This window comes from Pan troglodytes, chromosome 1 (genome assembly GCF_028858775.2).
Source record: "Pan troglodytes isolate AG18354 chromosome 1, NHGRI_mPanTro3-v2.0_pri, whole genome shotgun sequence".
Lineage (NCBI taxonomy): Eukaryota > Metazoa > Chordata > Mammalia > Primates > Hominidae > Pan > Pan troglodytes.
This window is the reverse complement of record NC_072398.2, coordinates 114,813,740-114,830,369: the sequence shown is the minus strand read 5'-3', so window position 1 is coordinate 114,830,369 and position 16,630 is coordinate 114,813,740. Positions and strand designations below refer to the sequence as shown.

At 45.9% G+C, this 16,630-nt stretch overlaps 1 long non-coding RNA gene across 1 annotated transcript; it reads left to right on the top strand.

Moving 5' to 3' along the window:
* The first annotated feature begins 24 nt into the window (after window positions 1-24).
* Window positions 25-9,023, top strand: LOC101058849 (uncharacterized). Its single transcript, XR_001708530.3, has 3 exons — window positions 25-285; window positions 906-1,053; window positions 8,853-9,023. It is a non-coding gene; the product is annotated as an uncharacterized LOC101058849 (long non-coding RNA).
* The last annotated feature ends 7,607 nt before the right edge of the window (window positions 9,024-16,630 follow it).

Here is a 16,630-nt window from a genome sequence, read left to right as displayed (position 1 = left end):
CCTCAGCGGCGGGAAGGGGCGGGGTGCACAGGGAGGCAGCACTGCGCAAGCGCAATAGAGGGGGCTGCGTCGACACCCACTTAACTTCGGAGTTAGTGGGACACCTTTCTTTTTGCTTAGTACGCTTTTCTGCTATTCCTGCCGCATAACTCTCTCTTCCCCAGGCTTTTCCCATCTCCATCCTATTCTCTCGCAGGCCGGTTTTTCTTCCGCCTCTCTGGGGATTTTCGCGTTGGTTCTCCCTGCCCCCAGGAGTGAGGCGGGTAACGCCCACGCCTACCTCCGGTGTGTGTTTTTGAAGTCGGAAAAAACTTAATGGTTTCTGGGCCCCGGGCACCTTTCTGATTCCCCAAGCAAACTGGCTGGAGGCGAAGGCGTGGTCTTCGGGGAGAGAGCGCCGGCGGCTCTCTGGCCCCGGGGACCACCTGTGTGCAGTTAGTGGGACGAAGGGCCTCGGGGAGTCCATCGCCAATGTCGGCAGCCGCAGCCGCTTCGGCCCCATTCGGAATGCCACAGCACTTGGTCCAGTGTGTTATATAACATGCAGGCAGGGCTTGGACACCATCCATTCATAACATAGCGAGTGGTTTACAGCCCAGGTTCTGAATTCAGACTAATCTGAGTTGAGATCTCCATTCACCACTTAAACTTTCTGTAAGGCCTTAGGCAAGTAACTGAACCAACCCTCCAACAACCTGCGTCTCCTATCTGTAGGACAAGACTAACAATGGGACAGCGCTGTAGAATTATATAAATATTAAGAAAATACGTGGGAAACAGTTAGTGCAGTGCCTAGTGCCTGTTAGAAAGTGTGTGGCAAATGCTGTATGTATCAGATAGTAGCCAATGTTGGACAATATTATTTATCAATAGACATTATTGTACTTGTATTGATCGTTTACTAGGTGCTGGGGGAAAAGATTACTTCCCAGATGCAGTATTTACATCTCCTCCGCCCTACTCTTCCAACTCTGCCTGAAATAAGTGTGGTTCTCCTGTCTGTCAGACTATGAAGAGTTCTCAAATATGTCTTTCCCAGCGAGGGAGAGGAGAGTGAGTATCCAGGAACTTCAATGCGATAGGACATCAATATGAGTGTTTATAGGGAAAGCCAGTGATCCTATTGTTAGACACGAAATCAAGACATATGATCTGATTTTTTGTTTTACTTTTTGTTTTTGAGGTATAACATTCAGTAAAGCGCACAAATCAAAAGTGTCCAGAATGATAATTTTTTACATATGCATACCCATGTAACTGCCATCCATATCAAGATGTGGAACCTTTCCAGCTCATTCATGCCCCTTCCCATTCAGTATCCCACAAGGATTACCACTATTTTAACCTCTGTCACCATAGATTAGTTTTACCAATATTTGAACTTGCTATGGATGAAATACATAACACGTACAATTTTATGTCTGGCTTCTCTTGCCCAACAGTGCGTCTATGAGATTCATCCATATTGTTGTGTGTAACAATGGTCCATTCTTTTTCACTACTGTGTATTACTTCATTATATAAATATTCAACGATTTGTGTACTCATCCTACTGTTGGTGGACATTTGAGTTGCTTCATGTTTCTGCCTTTGATGAAGCTGCTGCAGACATTCTTACACATGTCTTTTGGTGGACATAGCATTCATTTATGTTGTGTGTGTATATATATATATATATATATATATACACCTAGGATTGGATTCCTGGTTCATAGAGTGTTCACATATTAAACTTTAAATACACTGCCAGTTTTTAAATTCGTATAACAATTTAGGTTCCAACCAGTGATATGAGATTTCCGGTTGTTTCACATCTTTGCCAGTATTGGTATTTTCAGTCTTTTTAATTTAAAAAAGGGGGGGGGGATATGTATTTCATTGTGATTTAAAATTGCATTTTTTGATGATCAAGGATGTTGAGCAATTTTTCAGATGCTTATTGTTCATTTCAATACCCTTTTAATAAAGTGTCTGTTCAAGTCTTTTGCTCATTTGTAGGGAGTTGTCTGTCCTAATGACCTATAAGAGTTCTTTACATATTCTGAATATGAGCCCTTCGTCCAATATATGTATAACAAATATCTTTTCCCAATCTGTGTTGACTTTTAATTATTCTAATGTTATCTTTTGATGAACAGAAGCACTTAATTTTAAAGACATTCAAAATATTAATCTTATCTCTTATGATTAGTGTTTTGTATGTCCTGTTTAAAATAATCCTAAGCCCATAAAAATAATATTCTTTGTTTTCTTCTAAGAACTTCATTGTTTTAACTTTCACTATCTGTAATAAGGCCTTGGGCAAGTAACTCAACCATCCTTCCATAAACTTCCAACCACAATAAAGTTAATGCAAATTATTACATTGGCCTTTCAACCATTTCTACTCTTTCAGTGCCTCTTGGAAACCATTAGTACAGTTAGTCTCAAGGTAGAACACAGGACAGAAATTCTTAACCTAAAATTTGACCCAGCATGGTTTAGTTCCACCTTTTCCTGGGTGAAATTTTGTTCAACTTCCTGAATAAAATTAGGCAATTCTATGGTAGGTGAGAGGTGAGAGCTAAGAGCGGAAAAGAAACTCACTATATATGAGTTTCTCAAATATATATACATGTATATATATATTTTTTTTCTTGGGCCCCTTTGTATTCCTGATGCATTAATGGACTTTTCTAGAATTGTGTTTCAGGGTTTTGTTTTTTTTTTTAAATACACTGTGTTCTTTCTGCCTCATAAAACTGGCATCCTGGAGCTGGCAGGAGTCTTAGAAAGTGGCCAAGTTCTGCCCGTTGGACACAGAACCAGATATTCAAACTCTTCTTCCTAGATTATTGGTGCCTCCTTCTTGCCAAATTCCAGCCCCTGCTGAGCACATCCAATCAGAATGGTTTAAAGACCTTCTTTGCATTCTGAATGATTCACTGGATTCACTGATTTATACCTAGGGAAACCGAGGGACAAAACAGTCTTTAAAATGCAAGCGTACCTCACTTGTAGTGATGATCCTGAAAGAGTTTTACATCTCAATAGATTCTGATTTTAATACTTCAGAAAAACAAAGAAATTCCACCATAGTCCTACTGTAAGTCAAGAAAGACCTTTTGTATAGTGTCTAGTTATCTCCTGATCTATCAGTTTCTTTGAGCAATTTCTTAAGTCTTGAGTTTTTTGTAATAAAAACATTACAAATGTTTATTCAAATGCCCTCATCTAAATATTTTATTTTTCTTAAAATGATTTTTATGTGAAGTTCTTGTCCACATTTAACACACATGTAGAGAAGTACACAGCTCATAAGAGCACAGCTCAATGAATTTTCACAAACGGAATGAACCTGTGTTGCTAGCATACAAATCAAGAAACAAAGGAACATCAAAGCATTTGTGGACATATTTTATTTTATTTATTTTATTTTTTTATTTTTTTATTTTATTTGGTCTTTTTTCATGATATTATGTGTATCAGCAGTTCTTTCTTTTTTTATATATACTTGAAGTTTTAGGGTACATGTGCACAACGTGCAGGTTAGTTACATATTTTAAAACCATCACAGTGGCATTGTGTACATCCTAGTGAGTTTCTGGTGGGGCAAAGACATGACTTGGCTTTTCAATTCCCACCTACAACTCTCACCAGTAAATCTCTCTCTCCTCTCTGGCTCCTGCAGCCCAATATTTTTCTCGGGTGTTGCAGAAAGAGACCTGGGTTTGGAATAAAATGGTGTAAGTTTTATTTGGAGCAAAGTCCAGAAGTAATGGAACCTAGAGCTGGTCATATTTGGTGGGACAGGAAGAGAGGAAGGGGCTGCATCTTCAGGCATGGCTGTAGCAGCAGGCTCAAGTACAGCATGGCAGCAGAGGCACTGCCACCAGAGCAGCATGAAGGGGTAAAGTAGGGATCCAGAAGGGGGATGGTGGTGACAGTGGCAGTGCCAGGGAAAAGACGATGCCAAATATAAGCAGTGCTGACTTTATCCCTCCAATCTAGGTGTCTCTAGACTCCTTTCCTGCCCACCCCACTAGCAGTATGTCCCTGGAGAAAGGATGTAGGCTTGAGTCAGATGGCAGGCAATCCTTTTTTCAGGCAAGGTGAAACCTTAGACAAATGGCTTAACATCTCTGAGTCTGAGCTTCCTAATCCAAAAAATGGAAACGCTAACAGCAATTAGCCTACCTGCTTCATGGGGTTGTATGCTGATCAAATGAAGTAATAATACATATGAAAGCAGTCACCCCATTCACAAGATGTGTCTCGTTGCCAACCTCGTACCCCTTTCTCATTTCACTGTCAGGACACCTTGGGAAGCAAGTCAGATGAGAACAGAAAAGGGTAGATTCTGAATACCTTGCTGTGGCTACCATCACTTCTAGAGCCCCAGATTTCTTATCTAAGGATTAACATTTTTTCAAATCTCCCTTCTGGGAAAAGGGATTTCATAAAAATGCAAATTGTGAATGGATTATTTCATTATATCTCATGACCAACCACTGGGTCCACTCTGAGCTTGCCTTATATTTATGCCCAGGATGTCTTTCCCACCATCCTGCCAGAATGCCTGAAGCTCCCAGCACTGGAGTCCATTCCAGTTGGGGAACAGATTCTGGTCATTCCCACATAGCTTGCCAGAGGAAGAATACGGCCGACTGCCAGGGATGGCGAACTCCCCTAACACGTGTCATTCTCAGTTGGTCTTCCAGTCCTCATATCAGTCTTGATTCTTAGTTGTAAGCACTCAAAAATGACTCTGGCTGATCTAAGCAAAATGGAATTTATTTCAAAGATATTGGTGAGCCCACAGAATTAGCAGAATGCTGGAGAACTTGGCCAATTGGCTCTGCTACCAGAAACAAGGTTGAAAAATCATACTGTGGAACTGGCCCAGGAAAACACCATGGAGGACATAGGCAGCCTTGCCACTCCTGCCTCTGGAAACTGGATGTAATTGTCTCTGCCACCACACTGTCACCTGTAGATAGTCAGAGTCTCTGTGAACCTGTGTCCCTGCTTCTTCCCATCACTGGTTTCTGATTCGAACCTAGAGTGGGTGGGATTCTCTCAAATCAGCAAAGACCAGATGGTATGGCCAAGCCCTGGCTTGGCTGCAAAGAAGGCTGGTGAACAGATCATCTGATATTTTGAGCTTTAACTCTGGGAAGTAGACTTTGCCTCTTAAAGGTAGAGGATACTCCAAACAGAGGAAGGAGGTTCAGATGCTGGATGGCCAGAATACGCACATCTCCCTTCCAGCCTTCCGCCACGGTCTCCTGTGAGCATTGCCTAAACAAATCGGCATTATTTAATCCAGCTAGCTGTGGGACACAGATGCAGTCAGGATTCCGAAACCTCTGCATCTGAGGGCCAGAAAAATGGACTCTTGGGAAGCTTCTAGGAGGAACACCATCCAGCTGACCTCGCCCTGCCAATACTTTCTGCTTTTGGCCAGGTGACACTTTTCCTCTTTAGAATTCCTAGAATAGGCACTCAGTGAATATCTGATGGGGAAAAAAAGAAAAAAAAAGAAAGGAAAGAAAAAGAGGCCTTGGGTAACCACCCCTCCCTCAGGTCCCGGGATCCATCCCTGGCTCTGTGTGATATGGTTCACTTCACTGCTGTGGGCCTCAGTTTCCCCATCTGTTAAAAAAAAAAAAAAAAGACTCAGCCTGGCTAGCCTGCAGTGCCTCCGGCTCCAGCAGTGAGCGTCAAGGAGCTAAAGGGTGTGGGGCTGTCCCGCCCACGGTGCTTCATGGGGTTGGCTGCACATAATGACAGTGTCCCAGAGCTGGCGCTTGTGTAACAGGCAGATTTACCGAGAGGGGACGACTGTTTGCTCAGCAGCCGAGAAGTCTATAATTAGACTGTCACAACATCAGCAAAAGTACAGGATCAATGTAATCAGAGAAGAAATGGAAAAGAACACGGCATCAGTAAAATCCTCCAGTGGTTCCCCATGGTTTCCGGAGCACTAATCACCCAGGCGAGGTTCAATGTCCCGCTTGTGGGTTTCCTCCTGGGTGATGACCAGGTTGGTTTAGGCCTACTCTGCCTGCCCCTCTCAGCAGCCTGGTTCTCCTCCTCCTCTCTCCCTTCTCCACTCCCTCTGCTCACTGAGTCTTAGCGATGAGAGGCCAAAAGAAACAGGACTTGCACCCCAAACTCTGTAGCCCAAGCACCTCTATTCCTCATGATGTGCGTAGTGGGAGGAAAGGGGAGGGAGGAGAACCAGTCGCTTTAAAATGCAGATTCCAGGGCCTCATCTCAGCCCTATTGAATCAGAACCTCTGGGGGAAGAGCCCTCGTCTCTGCATCCTCAGACGATTCTATGCATGCTAAAGCTTGGACACTGCCAGGCTAAGCCACCCTCCTGCTGGTGATAGACTCTCCCTCTTGTGTCTATTCTGTACCTGGTGTAGTTAGAGCACAGTCAGGCTGCAGCAAGATTCAGGGCAACCCAGGTTAAAGGGCCTTCCCAAAGTCAGGGAATGATAATGGGCTGCTTATTTCCTTTCTAATCACATTAAGAATTCTAAGGTGCCAACATGTTCCTCTCACTAATCCTCATGGCCTCTGAGCCAGGGGTAGTGTCTGGTGTCATTAGTTTCTTTCCACCAAAGTAGATCTGGGCTCAGATCTGTCCCCAAAGGACTGGATCTGAGGGCTTCTAGTCTCCCCTGAGTCTGATCCTCATAGAAACTGTTCTTTAAATCTGTGAACTTTTGCTTTATTTCTTAAAAAAATTTTACATAAATATTGTCAGATTATTTATGTAATCAGATATTGCAGAGAAGCAAAAGGAAGAGATAAATCATGACTAACCCCACAGCAACTGTTCTGTTAATATGTTGGTGTTCATCCATCCACACGTGTGTGTGTGTGCACACTCACACTCAGACTCACACATTCTATTCCTGTCTCAGTGAGGGTCTCCGAGGAAACGAAGGGCACACACTGGAACAGGGGATTGAGGAGAGCTAGTGGGGGCAAGGTTAACGGAAACCTTAAGGCATGGGTGGCCCCATAGGACTGACAACCAATGGGGAACCATTTCCACCTAGGCCTGATGGGATGAGAGAAGAGAAGTTACCAGAACTGGGGAGACTCACTGCAGCTCCAGGGAGCTGCCGCCTTTGGTTGAAGATTGTGGTCACCCTTAATCTGCTCCCAGCAGGGAGGGAGCCAGAGGAGGAACACCTGAACTCTTCTTGCCCTCTGACTGCCTGTGTGTGCCTCCCACTGGCAGAACCCAACCAGGAGTCAGCCTCCAGAGACCCCGCGGAGTTAGAATGTCGTCTAGAGAGGGTGTGGATAGCCAAATGGAGACAGTCTCAGTGTGCTTCTTATGTGTGTTTATGAGTTTCCAATACAGTAAACAATAATGGAAGTAACTTAGATTTTAAAAACTCTTTGTATTCTCAGTAATTGTTAAGAGTATAAAGGGGTCTGACGACCAAAATGTTTGAGAACCATTGCACTACTCTTTTCCTGTGGGGTTTCAGAGCAGGAGGATCCTATTAGATTATGGGATCAAACTGATTGTCACTAATTCCCTTGCCTAAATCATAGATGAATACGAAGCAGATTCTACATTAGAAAACTACAGAGTCTGCAGGAACATGGAGAAGTCATCTGGCCCTTTTTTCTTGGCTTTGGGGAGGGTGACTCCAAGTGGGCTGTGGGCTTCCCTTCCCCTGGCTGCCTCGTGGGCTTGCTGGTGGCCAGGATGGCCCTGCCAGTCTTGTCCAAGACCCCTGGGCCAAGCCCACATCAGGTCAGGGTTGGAAATCTTCCAAGGAAATTGAGAGTATCTAGTTTGCCTCTTTAAAGACCACAACAGTAATATTTATCCTCTCATTTGTGATGGAGACTGAAGTTTATGGTTTTGCATTTTTCAGTAGAAGAGTATAATTTTGATTATTTGTCAAGAATTACAAACATGCTTGTAATATGCCCTAGTTTTTTCAGTCTATGAAATAAGAAGTAAATAATAGCAATTTGCTTTTTAATGGTAGATATTGGGAGTTGTAACAAATGAATTTTAGACACTCCTAGGGAAAGGCTGGAGTAGGATACTACGTAGGGTATAAAATAATTGGTGTTCCTTACTTAAGAGAGAAAAATAGGAAAATGTATGTCATGGGCACTCTAGGCTGGTGCCCAGCATCCATGTTTCCTTCCCTAATTGGGGATCCAGTTAGCCGCTTGAGTAGAATTGACACCGCCAGCCCCAGGGCTGGGTCCTCACTGGCCTAAGCCCATCAGTGTAATTCCATCGCCCTGTGATCATTCAAGGATGAGCAGGTATCTCATGCCTGCACTCAGTGGTTGGAGAAAGAGAAGCAGAGAGCATTCATCTTGTCTGGGCAGGATGCTGGAATGGCTGTGTTGTTTTGCTGCCCTGAGAAAAGCCAGAGTATGATGAATTCTACACACTGGCAAGGGCAGAACCAAAAACTCAAGGACAACCAAGCCAGGAGACCATACTGCCCCCAGCCTCTCATCTTCCAGAATTAGAAGCCCACAGCTCAGCTCCTTATAAGTGTTTAAGCCAACTCAATTATATTTTCTGATGCTTAGCAACCAAGAGTGTCTGATATAATTAAATATATTTTCCAATTCAAATACTATCAGGGAAAAAGTGGGACTATGATGTTGACCCAAGAAAAACTGTCAAATCTGACCAATTAAGGACAACCCTGATTTTACATCATCAACACTGAAGCTGACCTCCCAAATGACGTCTTCTTTGACTTAAAGTCCCCCTACTTGACCTTCTACATAGGCATTTCCTGTAACGATTTTGTTTTTCTTTCCAAATAAACTCTCCCTCCCTGTTTTACTGTGCGGTGACGAAGCAACAGAAACTTCAGCCTCCACGATCGATGTTTCTCAAGTGTCAAGGAAAATGGAGCCTAGGAGGGCAGCCCCACAAGCAGCGTGATGGGCATTTAAGCCGACGCATGTGCCAGGTCCTAGAACAGAGTAACTTCCCCATCTCAACACAATAAAATGGTGATATGAGAATACTTTTCTTATGTGGATGTTGTGAGGATGAAGTGGGCTAATTCACACACAGGAAGTTTTCAAAAAATGTCAGCTAGTATTATTCAGGAGGCTTCCCTCTCTGGGACTGAGATTCTTCTCCTGAAAAAGGAGGGAATCTTCCAGAAAATCTCCAGGGCCCCTACCAGCCTGACATGCAGCTCTTGGCAGAGAATGGAGCTGAGGCAGGAGCTTCTTCAAAGACCCTCTCATTGAGGAGCAAGGGACCCTGACCAGCCATTGCCCACTGTTCACCAGGTGAGGTCACAGGGACTGTCTGCTAGGCGGCCCCCAGGCCCCTCAGGGAAGACATTGATGTTAGTTTTGTTTTTGTTTTGTTTTCAGTGTAGAAATTGTAGCAGAGAAACACAGGGCAAGTCCACCCTGATCATCACATACATGGTATATCAAGAGCAGGGCTGAGCACGCAGTCTAAGACATTGTGTCGTCCTGTGGGGCTCAGGCTCCTCATCCATACAATAGGGTCACCCTGCCTGTCACTTGGAGTGACCATGAGAATTACATAAGATAACCTGTGTGACCTGTGAAAGTGTGTGTCCCATCACAGTGCCTGGTGCATATCTGTTTTCCTTCCTCTTTTTGGAACCTGAGGCCACCAGCTACCACTGTAATGAGAAACAGAGTTGGACAGAGCTCTACCTTAGGTTGCAACAGAATAAGCTCTTGCAGCTGGCTTCAGATAATGAAGAGTTTTTTTGAAAGTTGCTAGGGTAATGAGGAGACAGGAGTCTCATAGGGACCCCGGACAAAGGTAAGGGAAAACTGACTTTACAGGACTGAATCTGGGGACTCAAATGTGTCCTGGCAAATCTAGGAATCCATTTTTCTCATGGCCCTCTCAGCAGCATATTAATGATTTCTGATTATTAATAAGACCTAACTACTTTCTTTTCTAGAGTCTTCTTCCACCACAAATTTTCAACTCCTTTGCTATCCTTTTTTTTTTTTTTAGACAGGGTCTCACTCTGTTGGCCAGGATGGAGTGCAATGGCATGATTACATCTCACTGCAGCCTCGACCTCCCAGGCTCAAGTGGTCCTCCCACCTCAACCTCCTGAGTAGCTGGGACTACAGGTGTGTACCACCATACCTGGCTAATTTCTTTTTATTTTTTTGTAGAGACGGGGTCTCGCCATGTTGCCAGGGCTGATCTTGAACTCCTGGGCTCAAGCAATCCCCCAGCCTTGGCCTCCCAAAGTACTGGGATTGCAGACATGACCACCACACTCAGCCTCCTTTGCTATCTAAAGTTCAAGCTCCCAGAGAGAATCCAACAGGGTAAGCTGGTACCAGCAACTTTATTTAGGAATGAAGTTTGTTTCTGGCAGCTTCTAGGTTGGGTGTCTTTCATCCAAATGTGCTCAGTTGAGGGCACGGGGGTGGATCAAAGGGCACAGAATAAGGCACAAGTGATTAAGGTACAGCCCAGGGAAACTTCTCTCAGCAGAAGAGATGCCAAAAGCCCGAGGGTTCACGGCTGAATTGAGCTGTCAGCTCCATGGACACATCCGTATCTACAAGCAGCCAGGTGATGCAGCTATTACTCGGCTTTGGCCTTCCCTCCTTTCTCATTGTTTTATTTTGGGGAGAGCCATCCCAGGCTGAAGATCCTCTCCAACCAAGCTGGTGACATTCTCAAAGCAAAAGGAACTACTGTGCTATAAGTCTGTGAGCTGTTATAGCCTGTCTCCCCAGTGGTTCATTTTTGTATGAAAGAGTAAAATAATCACAGGCCTGGCACTTGCAGACCGTACAGGAAAGGTTTTATAACCACTTTGGCCCTCACCTGTGCCAAGTTAGCTAAAGCAGAGGGTGAGATGCCTGTTGCAGCCTGGCCTCTGGGGGTGCAGGTTTCCTGTAACAGCGTTTAGAAATCTGTTTCTATTTCTGAACCATCAGGTTCACAGCCATGTGAACCTGAATGAGGTGACAGCTCTCTCTCATTCTTGCTTACTGGGGGAGATAGGCAGAGGGCAAGACAGAGTAGAGCGCTGAAAGTCGCAGCAGTCAGGGGATGACCCGCCCTGAGTGCTGACAGAAGATGCTCTGATCACTGTGCTATATCTGGACAGAGGACCCACACTGAGGACAAGGCTGCCCTGGAAGAGGATGGAGGGTCTCGTCTCCAGGTGTCAGTCACCCAGATACAAGGCATGTCTCTCAGATTGGAAACAGTGCAGAGCTCCCAGGGAGGAAGTCCTTCCCCTGAGTCTTGACCTGAAGGGTCAAGAGAGGCCCATCTGTGAGCATTAAGTTTATTCCTCCATTGAAGACATTGTTCTTTAAACTTTGAGACCATTGGAACCACCTGGGGGCACTTGTTATAAAGGCGCATTCCCATGTCCCGGCCCTATTCAACCCCTTACTCTGTAGCTCAGGGATGGGACCCAGGGGTCTTTGATTTTTATAAGAAGCCCCTGATAGCCCACGTTCTGCAGGAATGAGTGTTAATTCTAATGTCCTGAAGAAATGCCAGCTTAGGCAGTTCCATTCAAAATCTTCATTGATAAACAAGTCAACCCTAACACCCCTCAGCCCCGGGCATACTCACACCCTCCTTCTTTCTCTTTCCAACCCATCTTGGAAGCCCCCAGTGCTCCATATGCCTGTTTGCACAGGCTATTCCTCAGCCAGGAGCACGTCCCCCACCTTCACATCACAGCTGTGCACATGCCCATGCAGCCACCGTGAGTGCTCTTAAGTCTTAGACTTCTGGTTTTTCAAATAGTTTTCCAAAAACCCATGTCCATCATTGGAGAAACAGGATATTCTGTGTTGCCAAATGTCCGGGCACACTGAGAGATGGTACAAATTAGATGCTTCACTGATTTTATGCACGTTAGTCTTTGAAGATGCCTACTTTTATTTATTTATTTAATTTTTTTAGAGACAGGGTCTCACTCTGTCACCAAGGCTGGAAGACAGTGGCATAATGATAGCTCACTGCAGCCTCAACTTCCTGGGCTCAAGTGATCTACCCACCGCAGCCTCCCGAGTAGCTGGGACTACAGGCGCCTGCCACTACGCTCGGCTAATTTTTTGTATTTTTTTAGTAGAGATGCTGTTTCACCATGTTAGCCAGGATGGTCTCGGTCTCCTGACCTCGTGATCCACCCGCCTTGGCCTCCCAAAGTGCTGGGATTACAGGCGTGAGCCACCACACCCGGCCTGGATAATTTTTATCTTTTTTGTTTTTTGTAGAGATGGAGTCTCCCTATGCTGCCCAGGCTGGTCTCACACTCCTGGGCTCAAATTATGCTCCCAAAGTGCTGGGATTACAGGTGCTAGCCACTGCACTCAGCCTGAAAATGCCCACTTTTATACTGAGCATTTGGCAACTCCCAAACTCTGCTCAACATAATTTAATCTTTGGAGATGAAAAAATTACTTTTTAATCTTCCAAAGCTTTGCTGTCCTTATTATGGATAACCATTATCATTATTTCTGAGAATTCCTAAATGGGCATTTCTAATAGTTAGAATTCAGGGTAAACCAGCTTCTACTTCATTGAGCTTAAAGCATCTAAGCATCTAAGAAATTATATCTGTCCCACACAAAACCAGCTGGGGAACCTGGGTAGAGAGAAGTTCAGAGCTGTGGGTTCCAGTCTTAGCTCTCTGTAACTTGCTCTATGTCTTGGGTAAGCTGCTTCTCCTCTCTGAGTTTGGGGTTCCCATTCGCACAGCAAGGGTGTTATCCCTAGGTCCCAAGGCCCTTCTGTCCTTAGTCTGTATCTCTTGAGGGGTGGGGGATTGGCCTTCATGGTTCCATGGAATGACACTTGGTCTTTGTTCTAGTTTAACGGGTTAGAGGGCAGTTAGAACTGCCCTTGCTGCCAGTGATCCAGTTCGAAATACGTTTTTATTTGCTTTGCACAGAACAAATTCCCCAGGGCAGCCATCCAAGCGGAGCGGGGTTGGTGGTAATGGAGAAAGCCTGAGATGAGGACATAGTTTCCAGGACCAAAAAAACAATAGCCGAGTCTTCCTGATGCCAGGACAGTGAGAGGAAGAGTGGACAGCTCCTCTGGGCACCCACTTGTTTGGTCACAAGGCGCTAAGCAGCGGCCTTGCACGGTCACGTCTGGGAGGGCAGGGCTGGCTTCTTAGCAGCTGTCATTTCCAAAGTGGCACCTGGCAACATCAGCCTGAGGGTCTGGCTGGGAAGGTGGCTTGTCCCTTCATCTGGCCTGCCTCAGTGGGCCCTTGTCACACTGATTTGAGGAAAGGCTTTGGAAGGTGGATGATGGGGCCTTCTGAGCAAAGCTAACCTGAATCCTCTGTTGGGTTTGCCTCATCTCCACACTCATACTTTTGCCTGTTTCTTCCTGACTGAATCTGGCCATACACTGGAGAAGTTGCAGCTGAAAGCGAGGAGAGACTGCTTGGTCTGGTAGCGATAGTCACAGTAGTAGCCAACAATTATTAAGTGCCCAAGTGTGCTGGGGCTTGTACCCAGGGCTGTTTCCTGGAGGTAGGATCTATTGTTTCATATGGAAAAAAAGTGAGGCTGGAGCAATTAAATGACCTATTAAAGCCTCAGAGCTAGTAAGCTGAGGAGCCAGGATTCAAACTCAGGCCAGGTGGCTCCAGAGCTGGCCACTTTTGAACAGCAGTGTGTTTTTTAGGATGACAGTGACCCCTGGACAGCTCCTGGGTAGCTCTGGCACCCGCCTTTCCCCCTCCTTTTCCCCGCTTTTCCCCCTCCTCTCCCACTCCTCTTCTCCTCCTCTCCCCCTCCTTTCCCCCTCCTTTCTTGGAGCTTAATGCTGAGCCCTGGAGGGAAGCAGACCTCTACCTGGAGAAGTTTCTACTGTTTACACAGTACAACCTGTTTTGTTCCTTTTTTCCTGAGGGACTTGGGTATAAGAGTCTGGGCTGGGAGCCACAGGCAGCGGGCAGAGCCTCCGCCCATTAAGCAGCAACTCTAGGAACGCTCCCAGGTTGCCAACAGGGGTGATTGCTAAAAAGGTCACTTCTTGAACACACCTCAAGCCCTCTAAATCAGAATTTTAAGCAGCTGGGGGGAATATTTGGGAACCCGTGGCATAGGAAATGGAGCACCCAGCTTCTGGGTGAAAGACCTGGGCATGTGTGCCAGGCAGCCCTCCACATAACCTCTCTGAACCTTTGCTCCCTCTGTAAAATGAGTATAATAATAATGCCTCATTCACACCACAGCTTTATTGGGAGGGGGAACTGTGATCATGTATGCAACAGCTTTTTAAAGAATTTTGGTGACTAGCTAACAATTACTGAACTTTCAACCTCAGGGCTTGACAAGAATTATCTCCATTTTTAAGACATCCAGACAGTGAGGAAAGCTCAGGAATGGCCCAAGGTCCCACTGCTTAGAAGTAGCAGGACCCCAGGCTTGCTCTTGGCTCAGTCTAAATCAGAGCCAACCTCCCTTCCAAATACTGGCTTCACACAAGGGCAATGTCATGCTGATCCAGTACCTGTTGTGAGGTAAGTCACACATTCTCCAGATCAGACAAAGCAGAGATGCTTAGCAGAGGCAGAAGAACCATTCCACACACAGGAGAGCCTGAGAAACGTCTCCTGCTGATCAAAACCGCCACTTGGGGCATGCAGCACACTTTTTACCTGCATGCATCCCAGCCTGCAGATAGGGAACCCCAGCGTGACTAGAATCTTCAGCCAAACCTCAGGCCACGTTGTGGGCAGTGGCTTCAACTGCTGCCTCCCATCCTATGTTTTGTCTGAAGCATTACCAGGGAGCATGGAGACATCGAATCAGATCATGGCCCTGGAGCAGCCTCCCATGCTGATTCTGTTCCCTTTGCCCCCAGCTCCTCACAGCTGAGTCAACATCACCATCTGCAGACTTGCTCCACCCAGCCCTCAAGCCACACTGGCCTGAGAGGCCAACCTTCAGCTGCCTCAGCTCCCATCAAGAAGCTTAGTGACCTTCCTGAGAGCCCAGACACAGGCCACAGTGTACCCATGGCCCAACTGGTACTCCTGGAAACTCCTGTTCTGCAAATGAGCTCTTGTGCCTACATCTCCAAGCATGAGTCTTTCTAGGTCTCCAGTTTGTGTAACATACATTATTTTATGCATAATATTAATTTCAAAAGAGTTGTTAATATTTAACTGAGGACTGACTGGCTGTTGGGCATTGTGCTGTGTGCTCTACCTGCATTATCATAGGGAATCATCACAACTAGAACCATTATTATTCCCATATGACAGATAAGGAAATTGAGGTACAGAGATATTAAGTGATTAGCCAAGTCCAGCAAGTGACAGAGCTGGGAGTGAGCCAGGGCTCCTGGATGGTAAAGGCCATGCTACACTGACATGGCCACCATCCTGTGTCCCTGGTTTAATAATCTGCCCCCCCGTTCCAGATCCTGCCCACACCCCAGGGTCCTGCCTTCCTACAGACCAGGGTGTGGCATCCATGGACAGACCCTGTATTAGTCTGGGTTCTCCAGAGAAAGAGAACCAGTAGGATATATATATATACATATTTATTCTAGGAATAAACTCACATGATTATGAGGAACAGGAAATCCCGCAATATGCCAATTGCAAGCTGGAGAACCAGGAAAGCCAGTGATGTGATTCAGACTGAGTCCGAAGGTCTGAGAACAAGAGAGGCTGCTGGTTTAAGTCCCAGAGTTTGAAGGCCCAAGAACCAGGCACTCTGATGTCCAAGGGCAGAGAAGATGGATGTCCCAGATCAAGAAGAGAGAAAAAGAATTCACCCTTTCTCTGCCTTTTTGTTCTGTTCAGGCCCTCAAAGGATTGGATGCTGCCCACGCACATTGGTGAGGGTGATCTTCTTTACTCAGTCCATGGATTCAGATGTAAATCTCTTCTGGAAACAGCCTCACAGACACACAGAAATAATGTTTTGCCAGCTATCTGGTCACCCTTTAGTCCAGTCAAGTTGACACATAAAATGAACCATCGCAGACCCCGAGTCCATAAGTCCCATCTTCCTGGACTTGGTTCCTTCAGTACTCCACACGCAAGTCCTGCTGGTTCCTCTCCAGGCCTTGGCAAGTCCATTCACATCCCACCCTAGTCCATGTGACTCCTTAGCTAGGCCCACAGTATTTCCAAAGCCTCCCAACCTGAGTCCCAGCTTCCAAGTTTATCATGCTTCCATCTGTCCTGCTGGTGGCTGCCAAAGGTCTCTTCCTGAATGATTCCTGCTCCATCCTCAGCAAGGCTTTCCAGCCCCTCACTGCAAGGTACGGGGTCAGAGGCAGACTTTAGGCCTGGCATTTAAAGCCTCACAGACTGACCCACGTTCCCTTCAGCCTGGTCTCCTCACATTGCCCTTGACCCCTTCAGTCTGTCCAGGCGAGCCTCCTTCCTGTGCCTCATAATATACCTAGTGATTTCTCACTTCCATTCACATCAATGTGTCAATGTGGACGTTGCTCATTCAGACACTTGAAAATATGAATTGAGCACCTACATGTGCTAAGGGTCAATTCAGGTACTGTGAAAATCAAAGAGCCCAGTGCCCATCCTGTGGAGCTTGTAGATGAGCTGAAGAAGCAGAGTTCGGTGTCTTTGAGGAACTAAAAGCC